Source organism: Drosophila gunungcola, unplaced genomic scaffold (assembly GCF_025200985.1).
Source record: "Drosophila gunungcola strain Sukarami unplaced genomic scaffold, Dgunungcola_SK_2 000029F, whole genome shotgun sequence".
NCBI lineage: Eukaryota > Metazoa > Arthropoda > Insecta > Diptera > Drosophilidae > Drosophila > Drosophila gunungcola.
Window position 1 is genome coordinate 452780 of NW_026453207.1, and position 17634 is coordinate 470413.

The 17634-nt window shown below is 34.8% G+C and overlaps 1 protein-coding gene across 8 annotated transcripts in view; it reads right to left on the reverse strand.

Moving 5' to 3' along the window:
* LOC128263947 (acetylcholine receptor subunit alpha-like) overlaps positions 1–17634 on the reverse strand; it is a 609051-nt gene that overhangs the window by 255009 nt on the left and 336408 nt on the right. The window lies entirely within an intron of this gene.

Genomic DNA, 17634 nt, shown 5'->3' on the forward strand with positions numbered 1-17634 from the left:
CGCCGACAAGGCCAGACTGTGTCACGAACAAGGACATACACTCCGCCCTGAACTATTCGCTAGGGTTTTGGTAGTTGTCCTGAGTAAAGGCACGTGCCCAGCGAGATGGAAAGTTCAACGGCTGGTCCTTCTACCGAAGCCTGGAAAGCCTCTAGATGACCGATCGTCATATGGGCCAATATGCCTTTTAGATGGCTCCGGCAAGGTCCTGGAGTACATCATCAGCTCAAGACAGTAGAAGGTCATAGCGGCGGCGGGCGGTATACCAGAGTCCCAGTTCGGCTTCAGATGCTTCAGGTGCAGGTAGCAGAATCGACTTGGCACGCACCGGATGGACGGACTGTGCCAAGACGTATTGCATGATAGCGACGCTGGACATGAGGAATGCCTTTAACTCAGCGAGATGGTGCTGCTACTCCAGTGACAGGCTCCTGCAATTTGAAATTTTTGGTGGGCTGGAATCGGCCAGAATCACCCGCAAAGGTCCGTTCTAGCACCCCATGTACGACGAAGTCTTTCGGATGGCGCTGCCAGGCAGGACCGAAGTAATTGGTTTCGCTTATGACATCGCAGTAGTCGTGGTGTAAATTAGCACCGCCTGGACGAGGAGGTTTGCAACTAAAGCATCGAGGTCATTCAGACATGGATGGACAGAAAAGGGCTTGAGTTAGCCCCACAGCTTGCAGGCAAACAACGCTGAACCTGAATCTTAAAACTATTAGTGCACTGATCGGTTGGAAATTAAGGCTCAATTATCTTAAATGGGTCCTTTCTACAATGACCTACGAATTTTTGGATTAAGTAAATATTGGACACAATATGCTGAATTTAAAAGGTTATTTTTGAACCTCAAAAAACAACTGTTTGGCTCGAGCCGACGTCCTATTGTTTATGTTTTCGATTTTAGACACTCTTTCGACCGGAATTATGTCAGCAGCAGGATTACATATTTTTGTGGACCCTCGGCGCACAGTCCCTAGTCCCGTTTTTTCCCAATATTTTGGCGAAACAAAATATTAAAATGAAGTTGGAAGCTTATCTTATCATGTGCAAAAAATTTTAAAACCTTCCAAAAAGTACTTTCTTTAAATAAAAATTAATTAATAAAAATTAGCTTTAATAATATGTATTTTAATCACTGTAGTTTTAAAATTTTATACAATACGTAAATGAAAATATTAATAATTCAAAAATAAAATAATTAATAAATCATTTTTTAAGTATGACATATAATTCAGTAATTAAATGTTTGTTTATTATTTAATTTTGTACCTCATTTATCAATTGGCAGAATATTTAAAACTGATTACGAATACAGGTATATTTAGGACTATGAGCTAACTAGAAAACTGTATTAGATAGCACCAGATGTGCACCGGCTATCACAAGTGCGCATATCTTTAAAAACACCAGCCACTTGGGCCTAACACATTTACATATATAAGATGACCTTCTGCGAGCGCTCACATATTGTCTTTGAAGATAAGTGCTAAGACTGATTTCCCACTTAAATGTTAAACAAATCACTCCGTTGGTCTAGCGATAATCGTTGGATAATGCAGACGTCTTTTTATTTGGAGGTCTTCGCTAATTTTTAGCTACACTGCCAGTAAAAGACTTTTTATGAAAAGCTTTTTAAGCTTTGGAAGTATTATAGTCAGAGAACCAAGATCGTAAACATATATATTTATATATATGTCAATAAAAGATTACTCCGACCACGATAGCTGCGACTCCACTGCCGGAAGCAGTTCCGTATATTTACGGTAGCTGCGAGTTTCCATAACACTAATTTTGTGTGTCGCCTAATAGAGATAGTCTGTTTTTCATACACAATGTGCTTATCGCAATTGTAGCGTGGGCCTTTTTCGGATGTATTAATATGAACACTATGCTTCCCAGTCGATAACACCACCAGCAGTTTTTTAATGAGCAGAAAGCCCTTTTCAGGCTTTATCGGACCAATGAGCAAGCATTGCAAACAAAGGTCATAAAGCTCATTGCAGAAAGAGCAAAGAAGAGCAACAACTCCGCTATTAGGCACTTCGAAAAGGAATAGATAGAGATAGTACTGGATTGGAATGGATGGAAAAGAAGTAACAACCAAATAATTAAATCAGGCACAATGGTAAAGTGCTCCTCGATTTTGAACACATAGTCATACAGCTTTAAGATTTTACAAACAACAAATGATTTACCTTTGTCGCGGGAGAACATGTTATCCATGTCGATATCTCGATCGTTCAGATCAACAGCTCACTGAACAACAGAAAACGAAAGCAACTCTGGATTATTACCTTTGGGTAAAATGCTTCTGATCGCCTAAAATTCTAACTGGCTGAGACATTGGGCGTGACATTTGGCGACCGTGACGGGACGGGAAACCTGCATAAATTCGCGTCCAAAGAAAAAAAGAGATAAGCTCCCATTCATCCAATTATTTGTTTCTCGCGTATTGCTGGAAACTGTGTGGCATCTTCTGAGATCGACGAATTTGGTAAAAGAACTTGAAATTTAACAAGCAAACATTAATGTGCCAGACGCATCCCAAGCTTCATCTCTAACCTAACTTAGACACGTGCAGGTGATCTACCCCTTACCTTCCTGTTATCAGCTTTTCACACACTTTGGCGAAACCACAAGTATAGATACACGTTTAAACGTTTGTTACCCTTGCTTCATATACACACATACACATATTTTATCATTTCTTTTGCTTGCGCGTGTTTGCACATTTCCAAGTACACCGGTGTACAGGTTGCTACGGATATTGACTAATATTAATTCATCGAATTTGGCATAAAACTACAATTAAAGGAAGGCTGTTATTCTTGTTTCTCAAAGGGGGGTCAGTTTATAAAGGTCGTGTCGAATAGGAAATTTTGAAAATACATGGTAACGCCATTATATTAAAAATTCACAATCAACAATGTATCCGCAATTCGAGGATAATTTCTTTACATTGGGAGTGCTAGGAAAATCATGAATCCTCTAATAATCCACATTCTTCTATCAAAGGTCTACTTCGAAGAAAATCAGGACTACGAGAAATAGGCAATGTGTGGTGATTTTTGCAATATTCTCAATCGCAGGCTTCGACTTTTGGGAAGCTAGCGAACTGGGGGTGCGAGTCCTCTAAGCGCGCAGAAGACCAAACAATCACTAGCTTCAAAAATTTTTTAAGCAGTGCAGACGCTTGAATACACTACCACTCATGCGGCCATTAAGAGGAAACTGCAAAGCGATTGCAGCTAAATATATAAATATAAATATAAAATATATAAATGCCTGGCATCGTAACGTTTCTGGGCAGCAGCTCGTTTATCGTTAGTTGTAGTGGCTGCATCTGCTTTGAGCTGTTTCAATTTTGCATCTTCTGATCCTGCGTTCGTGATGGTAGGGGAGCTTTTTGACATATAACTTTACATGGTATTGATGCTTCACTGCACACGGGGTTAGCAGGCCCGAGTTTTGGCCTGAAGTCTGTTTTTTTTTTGAGAAAATATTTAATAAAATATGGGGCCCTTATTAATATACTTTCAGCAAATTTATGGCAACATTTCACTGAATGGATTTTTTTTTGCATATTTTTAAAGATCAAATTTCACTCGAAATTGAGTAAAAAATAAAAAAATCTAGTGAAAAGAGATGAAGAATTAGCTGATCGAATTTCTTGGGAAGTCATCGCTGATTGCAACTGCATTTCTGATTTCTGATCTGAGCCTAGGAGAAGTTTTCGCTGTTCAGCCGCTGTACCCAGAGTTAGCTTATGAGACTGTAGTGACGTGCAGACGAAACTAGCGCTAGTCCTATCTGAGTCCGGGCATCACTCCCTAGGGAGTGTTCGTGTGATAATGTTATCAAAAAAGTTGTACTATAAAGATTTATAGTCAACTGTGTCCTCGAGTTTTCCACTTTGATTTAAGTATACAAAAATACAAGGTCGCTAGAACCAACAACAATTTAATTGAAATTGATTAAAATGTCAAGTAAAACATTTAATTTAGCTGGGATTCTTACTTATTTAAGAATTTAATTATGTTTTATGCAGTCTACTGAAGCCCAATAGTATGCTGCATCTTCACATACTCATAAAATACATACTCAAAACATATAATATTGCGTCATATAGCATTTTAAATATTTAAAAAATAAATAATTGTTTTTTAAAGTTTTGATGCTGCAGATGCAAAGAAGAAACAAAAAATAAATATACATTTTTGTTGGAACGATTATTTTAGTAATATCGGGCAGCTAGAGCGCCAAAAGATAGCATTTTTAAAAGCTGATGAGTCTTAAACCAGTTTATATTTTTTAATGGCTTGCATTTTTTTTTGATTTGTTGTATCTTATACCTAAATTATGTGTTAAAATGAATTGAATCCGTTTAGTATTTTTTTCTAGAAATAAGATATGCAAAAATTAGAAATATTTTCCGATTTTGGATTTGATTAACTATATCTATTAAGAATTCCTTAAAATTTTATTGTTAGTTGGTTGAAAAGATCAATCTTTTAAGAAGGTAATCTTCTTTATTTCAGCTTTCTAGCTGTAATTGGAGTCCCAATTCAAACAAATTTGGCGGTTCAAAGTCGGGGGTCACCAAATGTACAAATTCAAATAAATTCAGAATGCTGACATTTTTTTTTTTGTTGCGTGCCGCAACTACAAAACCAGTGGCAATAGTCACCGCAATAAGTAAAATTCCAATTGGGCTGCCGATAAGTGAAAATGTCAAGAGTTCTTTTCGTACTGATTTTATTGAGTACAACTTGGGGTTTAGAGACATGTTAATGGGTCAAAAGGGGTTTACTTTGGTCTAATCTTGACTACAATAAGTTACATGGCTTAGCCTATCAAAACAATATAAAATGGACACAGATGTCTTAGATACAGCCTTATCTATTTAACCTTTATCTATTTAACCCATAAATGGTGATACAGCTGCGCTATTGTCTTCTTGACGAAAATCGTACAGATGCCCATTAAAAATAACAAAACTGCGTAGACTTGAAAACAAAAAATGTTTTGAACTAACTTTGTCGACCTTTTCAAATATTTTAAAAATTCTTACAATCAAAATTTTCTAGGCAGACACGATAAAGAGTAGTAAATCGGTTCGGTAAAATATCATGAAACCCACCTCATAAAAAGTAGTTTATAATGACTCGGGCGCCACATCACAAAATCGGCTGTATCTCCAGAAATAATTCAAATTTTGAAAAATCTTTAAAGGATCATATTTTCAAAAATCTAAACATTCAAAATATGCAAAACAATTTTTTTTTTAATTTCTTAAGCAGAATACCAACCTATCTACTATAAATGTGATTTTAAATAGGTTTGTGGGGGCAATGCGCAGTGGTTCCGCCAATGGGCCATAAATCAATAAACACGATCATCAAATTAGTTAATTCCATGTACACAATTTGACTTTGCTGGAAATCTAACAGTGCTTTCCGACAATAGAATTAAAATCATGAAAACACATTAATTTCCGAATCACAGCTGTTCTTTGCTGAATTATTGCAAACCAAAAGCGCATTTCAAATTGGTTGGGCTATTGATCAAGTTCATAACTTACAGTTGTTTTAATGGATTTTGAAGCTACAGGTATTTACTTTATCTAGTGTAATAAATAAGATAAATGTGTTAAGTTTAGCTGCGGAAAGTTGCGGACTTATTTGCTATCGACAATATACTAACATGACTTCAAATTTTTTCAGGTTAAATTTGCCCAGGAAAGCCTCTGTGTCGTCTGTATGTTGTCTTCGTAATTATTTACAGTTTTCAGTTATCATATTTATTTTTATACCCTTGCAGAGGATATTATAATTTCAGTCAGAAGTTTGCAACGCAGTGAAGGAGACGTTTCCGACCCTATAAGTATATATATTCTCGATCAGTATCACTAGGAGAGTCGATCTAGCCATGTCCGTCTGTCCGTCCGTTTCTACGCAAACTAGTCTCTCAGTTCTAAAACTATATGCATGAAACTTTCCCAAAAGTTGTCTTTCTATTGCGGTAGTATATAAGTCGGAACGAGCCGGATCGGACAACTATAGCATATAGCTCCCATAGGAACAATCGGAAAAATGAAGGAAAAAAAATTATACCTTCGCTGTTTCTTAATTTTTTTTCAAATTCTTTGACATATAGTAATGGTTAAATAATTCAGAATTACGGTTTAAATTTCATTAAAATCGGAGGACTAATTCATATAGCTACAATAGGAACAATCGGAAAAATAAACACAAAAAAATTATAACTTTGATGTTTTAAAAATTTTTTTTTAGTTCTTCGACATATAGTAATGGTTAAATATTTCAGAATAACGGTTTAAATTTCGTAAAAATCGGACGACTATATCATATAGCTCCCATAGAAACAAATAATATATAAAAACATTTTTTTTTAAATAACACTTTTCTATTTTGAAATTTTTTTTAAATTCTTTTAGACTTTGTAATAATTTGATAGTTTAGAATAACGCTTTTAATTTTATTCAAATCGGAAAAGGATATTATGTAGGTGCCATAGAAATTATCGATTATTTAAGCTGCAAATTATCATAGCTTCAAAGTTTTTAATCATATACGCATGAAAATCATAATTTTAATGTTTTCAAGAATATTTAGTTTTTGAAATAGCTGAAAGGGTATATGAACTTCGGTTTGCCGAAGTTTGCTTCCTTTCTTGTTACTTTTTTGGTTTTATCAAAGGCATTTCAGAACACAAAAAAAAAATTTAATTTGAGAAATTAACATTTTTTTTTTTATATATATATTTTTTTTTTGTTTTGGTTGTTGTTATGAGCTATATAATATAGTCGTCCGATCCTTAGAAAGTCCCAACCATCTAACTTGAAAACACCAAAGCTATGGCAATTCCGAAAGTTCAGTTTCGTGGTAGCAATAGGTTATAATCGGCCGATCCTTATGCATTTTGTAGATCGGGTCAATTGACAAAAAATACAATCCATAAAACGACCCATTCCTCTTACTTAAAAACCACAAAATTTATGGCATTTTCGATCGTTCATTCATATGGAAGGTATAGGATATTGTCGTCCGATTTCTCCAATTTTTTTAGTGTATAGTTATACTATTTTTCTAGATGTTTGCGTTTCATAACGATATCACATCTATAAGTAGTAATGTCCGCGGCTCCATACAAGCGGATCCACTGTGCAATGGGTGCTCCGATTCTTTTAAGACCTGTAAATTTGTTAATTTGTTAACCTTTTTTAACCAAATTTGATTTAATTGTGTAAATTAATTGCCAAGACCTTTTATGTAAATAATTTGAAGATATGTTATTTTGTAGATTCACAAGAGAGATTCACAAGACACAAGATTACAGATTACAAGATAAGTAGTTGTAAGAATCTTATGTTAACGTATTTCATTTAGACAATTCTAACATTTTAGTTCTTCGAGAGAAGAGACTCAGAGTTTTTTAACCAGCACCTTAGAGTCTGATTTGTAACTAATAAAAGTAAAATAAAATAACAAAGAGACCGAGAACATTTTACAAGCTAAAATCTTGTCAACAAAAAATAAGTCAAACGGGCATGAATTCAGTATTGTTGTCGTTACGCGACGTTGGCGTTACTAAGGCCCGAAGCATTAATTGCAGCCGTGAACAACTCCAAGCAGCAGAAAAGTTAATATTTTTTTTTTATTACAAATACTTGTAAATATACCTTTTAAATACCATATATAAAATCATACAAAAAAAGTTTTCCGAATCTTGATAATTGATTCGGAAAACTCGTTGAAGCACAGGCAGATCTGACAAAAGAAATTAAGGCAGGTCGTACAAAAAAGCGGCCCTTCGAAAAAAGGTCTCTGCCGTTGACAGCAGAACTTTTTGCAGGATTATTAGAAGAAGAAATAAACAAGAAAGAAAGCAAACTTCGGCAAGCCGAAGTTCATATACCCTTGCAGCTATTTCAAAAACTAAATATTCTTGAAAACATTAAAATTATGATTTTCTTGCGTATATGTTTCAAAACTTTGAAGCTTTGATAATTTGCAGCTTATATAATCGATAATTTCTATGGCAGCTATTTAATATCGTGTTCCGATTTTAATAAAATTAAAAACGTTATTCTAAACTATCAAATTATTACAAAGTCTAAAAGAATTAAAAACAAAATTACAAAATAGAAAAGTTTCATTTAAAAAAAATGTTTTTATATATTATTGTTTCTATGGGAGCTTTATGATATAGTCGTCCGATTTTGATGAAACTTAAACCGTAATTCTGAAATATTTAACCATTACTATATGTCGAAGACCTAAAAAAAAAAATATAAAACAGCAAAGATTTAATTAAAAAAAAAATTAAGAAACAGCAAAGGTATAATTTTTTTTCCTTCATTTTTCCGATTTTTCCTATGGAAGCTATATGCTATAGTCGTCCGATCCGGCTCGTTCCGACTTATATACTACCTGCAATAGAAAGACAACTTTTGGGAAAGTTTCATGCAGATAGCTTTAAAACTGAGAGACTAGTTTGCGTAGAAACGGACGGACAGACGGACAGACAGACAGACGGACAGACGGACAGACGGACATGGCTAGATCGACTCTCCTAGTGATGCTGATCAAGAATATATATACTTTATAGGGTCGGAGATGTCTCCTTCACTGCGTTGCAAACTTCTGACTGAAATTATAATACCCTCTGCAAGGGTATAAAAATGCTTATATTGTTTAAAATTTGTAAAGGTTTTTTGTTTTAATTGCTGTAACTTATAAAAATTGTTTGTTCAAGACTTTGTAAATTATGTCTCGAAGACCTGAGCTAAATTTCATTAAGATTGGTAGAGTAGGTCGCGAGAAATCTTGACATCCGACACAGAAACAGCTTTTAAAGTTTTATGTGACAATAAAAGATATTTTAAAGCTGTATCTCCAAAACTATCACTCGGACCAACTTGAAAATTTAAAACAGTATTCTAGAGATATTATAGAATTTTATTAAACAATAAAAACCAAAATAAAATGATAAAAAAATGTTATTTCTAAGGCCAAGTATTAAAGAAAACAGAAGTTGACCCGAAAATGTTGGCAGAGGTGATTCACAAATATGTCACCCAATTCAAAGATTATTGAGAGGAAACCAATCAGGAGCTCAGTAAGGTTAGACATATATATATAATTAAATGTTTGTAACTCCGATTAAATAAAAAAATATAAATTTATTTTATTCAACTGATGGTTTACAGAGTTTAAACTTATTAGTAAAGAACACCGACCTATTACTTTGAGGTCTCAAACTGAACTTAACTTGCTGATCTGATTCTGTTGATGAGCAAGCCTCGGTCTCGAGCTTTTCGGGATTTGAGTGAGTTGTGAAATTATTCTGAGGAACTTTCAGTTTCTTTTGAGTGAAACTTTAATTACTCTTGGATTCAAGTGTCTTGACTCTTGGATACAAGTGCGCTCTTAGATTTTACGACTTTGAAATGTCTTTGGATTGAAATAGGAGTTTATGTGTCTGCGAGCCGAACTTTGATTATCTTTGAACGTGTGAACGTGACAATTGGGGTGAGTTGTTTAGTCTACAGTTTTGGGCCTTCGATTTTGGGATCTTGTTACAAGGGTGAATAATTCTAGGGTAGTATAGGGTATATCGTAGATACGTAAAGTAATGGGTATATTCAGGGTGTTATGGGACTGTGTATGTGTTGCTTAAATATGTGTAGAGTCTCATAGGAATATGGGCATGTCACTATATATATGTATATATAAATATAGTTTTTAGGGAGTAGAACAAACGCCAAAATAAAGGAGATATGAGAATAACATATCTTTTGACGAAACTGTCGAAGAATTAGAATTTAACGTTAAAAACATTTTAAACACATTAGACGAAAGGATGTAAGCACAGAAAATAATAATGGAGCATTGGTAAAGGAAGGTCATCTTCCTGTATTACCAAAAGTACATGTTCCCACCTTACTGGAGAAGAAAAAGCACAACTCTTAACTTTAATTATTTAAAAACCTTCGAGAGCCAAAGGCGAAGGAAAGAGTATGGTTGCTCACTGGCGAAATTATAATGCCGCTTGGAAACTATTATCCAAGCGGTATGACAACAAGTGAAAAATATTCTCTGCTCAGCTGAATCGTTTGATCGAACTACTTAAATTAAGCATTTAGTTTTATCAACACTTGCAAAAATGTTTGACTCATAGGCTGGTTGTCTTAAGTGTCAATAATAGGGAAATTATTTATGCAAAAGCTATGTTTGACAGAGCAAAATGGGATCAGAACTTGTCAGATTCAGACACCATTAAAAGGAAATGCTTTTTGTTAATCTGCCAAGTGGGCCACCTAAAAGGCCGAAGGTCCGATTTTTTGGGTTTGGGGTTCACATCAACAACAAAAAAATAAATAAATTATTTTTATTTATTATTTAAAATTTTAGCGCGGCAAGGCATAAAAAAAGCAGAACCTCTGATGTTTTTTAGTTTTGTTATCCAGATAACATTGTTGACAGTGTCAAATGCCTTTCTGTGGTCCAGCAAGGTCCAGTTGCTACCTAGTATTTGACGGATATCGTTGACAGTATCTGTTATCCCAATCATCTTTCTGAACCCTGATTGTTTATGACAAGGTGAGGTTAGGTTAGGTTAGGTTAGAGCAGCTGTCAAATTATTGACACACTTAGACCTAGAAGGTCAATTGTGACACCGCGTGGATCTGTGTCCCCTTTCCTAAATTATTGTGTACTGCCATTACTGCAGCTGACCTATGAATTATTATTTTATTTCTGACAAAGTAATGAAATAATTTCTAAACGGTTGAACGGTTCTTGACGGTTGAATTTGCATAGCTATGAGATTCTCGAAAATGTTAGCTAGGAAATGAAGGATGGATATACGTCTGTATTCGTTTTTGGATTGTGGGAGCGGAAGAATTTTAGCTTTTTTCCAAAATTTTGGGATTGAGGATGTCATAAAAATTGTATTGAATATGTATGTTATGTGTACAAGTAGGTTCGGTAAGAGAATTTTTATTGAGCTCGAGCTTAAGCCATCTATTCCTTCAGCATTAGATTTATCTCTTAAAATAAACTTCAATACATCACATTGGCTAACACACACAAAACTAAAACTGTTATCACTGTTATGTCCCGCAAACGAACTTTGTTCTTCATATCTTAACTGAACCAAGGATTTCGTCTATGTTTCGATATCCTTTTTTGACAGAAACACATTAACTGGTGTAGTGTGCATACATACAGAGTACACACTGTACCATCGGCAACAATGTCAGCCAAATCTGTAGGACTAGCACTTTTCAAATGCAAACGTAGTTTGACCACAAACGCCATCAGCGAGTGATAAGTTGCGCCAGCTTGTTTCCACAGTTTGGCAACAGTAACAATTTGATCCATATATGCACATAGCTTTCTTCTCTCTCTCTCTCTCTCTGAGCAACTAAACTAAATATTTTTGAAAACATTCAAATTATGATATATGTTTAAAAACATTGAATCTATGATGATTTGCAGCTTATTTGTTCGATAGTTCCTATGGCAGCTATATAATATCGTTTTCCGGTTTTAATAAAATTAAAAGCGTAATTCTGAACTGTCAAATTACTAATAATAAGTCAAAAAGAATTAAAAAAAAAATATATATAAAATTTACATTTAAAAAACATATATATATTTTTATTGTTCCCCTGGGAGCTATATGATATAGTCGTCCGATTTTAATGAAATTTAAGCCGTAATTCTGAAATATTTAACTATTACTATATGTCGAAGAAATAAAAAAATTTTAAAAACAGCAAAGTTATAATTTCTTTTTATTTTTTTTTTCCGATTGTTTCTATGGGAGGCTATATGCTATAGTCGTCCGATCCGGCTGGTTCCGACTTATGTACTACCTGCAATAGATAGCAGATAGCTTTAAAACTGAGAGACTAGTTTGTGTAGAAACAGACGGACAGACGGACGTGGCTAGATCGTCTCTCCTAGTGATGCTGATCAAGAAAATATATACTTTATAAGGTCGCAGATGTCTCCTTCACTGCGTTGCAAACTTCTGACTGAAATTATAATACCCTCTGCAAGGGTATAAAAAATTAGACAACATTTCTATTGGAAATTCCGGCCTGACCGACAGCGCCCACTGCGCAGCATAGGACTAAGCTAAAACTAAGAATATATAGGCATCTCACTCTAGAGAAGACCGCAACTTTATTAAGTTTAAAAATTAATGATTATTTGAAAAAACTCGAACAGTGCGTTGTGAACTATTAAAAATACACGGAACCTTTATTGCCATCTTATTTATTATATTCCTTAAATCATTATGGTTTGTTTTGGCTGGCTTAAGGTCTGGGTATTATATTGCCTATTTTAATTTGTTGAAAAAACACTTTCTTCTCATTTCTCCAATATATTTCATTCCCTTAATGGATACACAACCACCGTTTTTTCCACTGCGGAGTTATAAATTAATTTCTAAATTTATTTTGGTCAAGTAAATGTCTGTATGCATGCCACCTATTCTGTGTTTGTTTAGGGTTTTCGGGACTGAAAAGAACGCCCAAATAATGACACTTCTTCATTTGCTGAGTTAAAATTTAAAACTGTTTTTATTTCATAAAGTTTCTTTGCAAGTAACATTGGTGTGATTAGTACTCTATTCTTATCTATGGCCTACGCAGAGACCGCATCTGTTTACCCTGAGTGGGAGAACTATATTTTGACTCTCGCACAAGTCCTTTGTACAGTGTGGGAAACGTTTTAAGTGGTAATATTTGGAGGCTCAAGTGACCTGCACTTAAATATTACAAGTGCTAACAACACATCAGGTAAGGTTTAGGTAACAGATCGTAAGTTATGGCTCTGGAACGATTGACATGTACAGAGCTCAAATTATCTTTAAATCGGTATTATTATTTTTTTTTTTACCTATAATATCCCACGGATTGGCTTGCTTTTCCCTAATTTGGGAAAACATTCTTAAGTGCGATAAGAGAGATCATTACAACCCTGATATAACTTATAGTCAAAGACATTCTATGACCGCTCGCAGGAAGTCATTTAACATGTTATGTGTGAATAAATTTTCTTTGACTCAAGTGGCTGCTATGTTGAGCTCAAATATTTAAATTTATACGTGCGCATGTTTGAACAGGAACCAACTTTTTCCCTCTGGAATAAAATAAAATTTTTTTTAGTAAAAGATTTGAAGTCGCCACGTCGTGGTTTTTCTGATCTTCAAAAAAGTCTTCCATCTCATCATCACTCTCATCGTCAGTAGAGACATTCCAATCAAAACTAATGATCCTCTCAAGGTCTTCTTTTAGCAAGCCCTTTACTTTTGATTCCATATCTACATATGTACAAATTTCTTACAACTTTTATGTACTCAATTGCCTAATGTTGCATACAAGCAACATTTTATTTTTGCAAATTACTCTCCTGGTTATTATATAAAATTTATCAAATTAAACTTTTACACAATAAATATAAATCATTTATGTACACTTTTTGATTTGTACTTTTTTATTTTGTACAATTATTTTCAGTGTAAAATCCCAAATTGAATGCGTCCGCAAATTACACAACAATCTTCTTAATAAAGCACGTGTAAGCTATTCTATGCAACTTTGCTAAATGCTCTTCAAATGCACTTTTTTTTATATATTATAGCCTGATTCCATTGCCGCATTAGTGGACTTTTTAAATGTGCCTGATTCCATTGGCGCATTAGCATTTAGCTAATGCTACTCCGACATGTGAGTAGCACGAGCAGCTGATCTTGGTTTGTTTACTTTTGCATTATGGCAAATCCAAAAGAAATTAATTAAAATTGATGAAAATGAGTGAGTTTACTAAACTCTGTAATGCTCAGCAGGACATCCATAATGCGACCAAGGCATTTGCCAACTTGGACGACAAGGAATAGAAGCTGATTTTCGTTGTTATGTCGGGTTTGCAATGGAGACCACCACAGTTACTAAACAGGGCAAGGATCCCCGTATATGTTTCAGTTAATTTATGCCAAGGATCCAGCAATAATGCATTGTGGTATTGCGAGCCGAATTTGCAGCGTGCGCTCTAGGTTTCAGTCATTTCTATACAAAATAGATTTTATATTCAAAAGAAATCAAAAATTGCGCCAACTATGCATATAGAAAAAAGCTGTTGTAGTGGTGGCACGAACAAAATATCGTTAAACATCGGTATTTTACGGTATTTTTTCTAAAAACATTCGTGGCGAATGGTTTTTAATCGCATTTAATAATCGCATTTATTTTAAATGCGGCATTTAGCCTTATGGGATTCCCTGTGTAAATAAATGCGCATTAGGCTAAATGCGTTTTAATGCGCCAATGGAATCAGGCTATAACTTGTTAAACTTATATTAGTGCACCGTTATGACTAATAGCCTGATTCCATTGCCGCATTAGTGGACTTTTTAAATGTGCCTGATTCCATTGGCGCATTAGCATTTAGCTAATGCTACTCCGACATGTGATTGGCATGAACAGCTGATCTGGGTTTGTTTACTTTTGAATTTTGGCAAATCCAAAAGAAATTAATTAAAATTGATGAAAATGAGTGAGTTTACTAAACTCTGTAATGCTCAGCAGGACATCCATAATGCGACCAAGGCATTTGCCAGCTTGGACTACAAGGAATAGAAGCTGATTTCGTTGTTATGTCGGGTTTGCAATGGAGACCACCACAGTTACTAAACAGGGCAAGGATCCCCGTATATGTTTGAGTTAATTTATGCCAAGGATCCAGCAATAATGCATTGTGGTATTGCGAGCCGAATTTGCAACGTGCGCTCTAGGTTTCAGTCATTTCTATACAAAATAGATTTTATATTCAAAAGAAATCAAAAATTGCGCCAACTATGCATATAGAAAACAGCTGTTGTAGTGGTAGCACGAACAAAATATCGTCTGTTTTAAAATTTAGTCTAGTGTGCGTGGTAGTATTGTCTATGTGAAGCATTTCGAGAGTAAACCGCTTGTTGTAATTGTTTTCTTGTTGTAATATGCTTACCCACGCAAAGTCGGGCAGCAAGAGCCGTTTTTTGTATTGAACTATTCGTTTTATGTCTGATTTTTGTCCTGGTAGTCTCGTCTTTAGTTTTGACATGTGGTGCCAACATATACATACTTTGTTAAACTTTCCGTCACCATCCCCAGCACATGGGATCTCATAAATTACATTTTCTTTGTCAATATCGGTATTTTAGTTTAAGTGTTGCTGAAAAATTGTTAATTTTTCGATTTTGGTCTGTGGGCTATTGTAATTAAACAAAGCATTATGAGCCGAGTCTAAGCATGTTTAGGTACACGCTTTTAAATCGGGCTACGATTCACAGAAGTATTGGGCTTACGTTTCTTAATCGCCTCTTAATATCCTCCCTTTTACGCTTTATTATTCAAGTTAATATTGAATTTATAAATTTTTAACCAGCTCTTACTGTAGTTCCAATATATAAATGTAATCATGCCAGATTTGTTGCCGTAAATGATTGCCTCACATCTATGGATTGTTTCCTTATAATCGAATGCTTGCATTGAGACTAATTATAGTTATCATGACTTTCTTGTGGCGCTAAAGAATTCTCTTGACAGATTTGTTTTAACCAAGCTACGGGGTCCCTACAGGTTTCCATGGTACTAAGGATTTAAGGAATACGCTTAATTAAATGATTTATTTTAATTTCTCCTTGTCAAGAGTTGTTTTTGTTTAATATAATATAGTCATCCGATCCGGCTGTTTCGACTTATGTAGTAGAAAGAGACCTTGAGAAAGATTTATGCAGTGCTAAAACTTATTTATTTAAAAACTCAAATTACCGCTTGTGTTGCCAGTATTTATCTTTTTCTACTGGATTACCCCACCTAATATACCTTTTATAAAACTTATTCATTAATTTTTTATATTTTTTGAGGTTTTTAGTGTACCATGAAAGCCTAAAGGGACCCCGTACCCTAATTGATGAAGTGTCTTCACTTCTTTCATTAAAATTGCTATTCTACTCTTTTTCAACCTCTTAAATTTTTTTTTTCTTCATCACCATCTCCGGGTATGTTTATGTCTAGATGAATAAATTGCTGAAATTCTACCGGTACATAAAAGCGGAAGCAAATCCGAGGTTTCCAATAACAGGTCTATTGCTAAAAAATGCAATGCAAAGCTGTTCGAGAGAATTATAGTTAAAAAAATTATTCCTGCTTCCCTAATCACCATGGGTTTATGCTATTTTCTACAAACATTGCATACAAGCTTTTGAGTTCCACTCGCAGGTGGGCACAGGTAGATTTTGCTTAGGCCTTTGACAAGGTTTGTCTCTCTGCTTTACTTGCAAAATTTTCCAGGCCTAGTATGCACTATACATTTTTTAAGTGGATATCATACCTGGTAAATCGAACCAATCATGTGAAAGTCAGTGGGTTTGCTTCTAACTCCTTTAAAGCACCTTCCGGACTTCCCAAGGTAGTTCTCTTGTCCCATTTTTTTCTTATTTTCAATAATTGTTACTGCATTCAATCTACAAAATATCTTCTTTATGCGGATAACCTTAAAATATACATGTAGGTTAATTCTAAACGACAGTTAATTGCTACAGTCTGAGTTGAACAAAATCAGTTTATGGTGTAGTCAGAAAAATTGCTTCTTAATCTAAATAAATGTTATGTTGTTCGCTATAGCAAGCGCATCTTTACAATTCTTTCATACATTATTGACAATCATCTCTACGCTGAGTGAGACCATGGATCTGGTGGTCCTTTTTGGTAGTAAATTTCTGTTTATTAACCACTTAAATTGTATTCTTCCAAAGGCGTATGCAATGTTCGAAATTGGCAAGCGAAATACCGTGCTAATAACAGTCCATACTCGAGACTTTCTGTGTACTCAGCATTTGTGCGTTCCATCTTTTATTTGGAATCCTACAGGCACTATTAATATTAAATGATATTTTAAATGGTTGACATAACAGGCCATCCCTGTTAAATTCAATCAATTTTAATGTCGCAGCCAGAAGTCTCCGTGCAATGGTCTCGTTTAATGAGAGTGCTGTTAGGACCAATTATGCGCGGAATGAGCCACACTTAAGGGCTTTACGGTTGTTTAACTCAATGCCAGCGAGCATTCCCTTTTTTTTGGAATACGAGAAGGCAACCGCTTAGGGAGTATTTTATATTCAATTCTTAGTTTTAAATTATGTTTATAACTTGTAGCCAGATAAAGATTTAACCCATTGGTGGAATGAACAAACAAATAAATTGTACTTTTTAGATAAAATTTGCTCATTGATGTATCGACCCCGGTGGTATTTCATCGAATGGTATTTTTATACCCTTGCAGAGGGTATTATAATTTCAGTCAGAAGTTTGCAACGCAGTGAAGGAGACATTTCCGACCCTTTAAAGTATATATATTTTTGATCAGCATCACTAGGAGAGTCAATCTAGCCATGTCCTTCTGTCCGTCTGTCCGTCGGTCAGCCCGTCTGTCCGTCCGTTTCTACGCAAAAGAGTCTTTCAGTTTTAAATCTATCTGTATGAAACTTTCTAAAAAGTTGTCTTTCTGTTGCAGGTAGTATTTAAGCCGCATCGGACGACTATAGCAT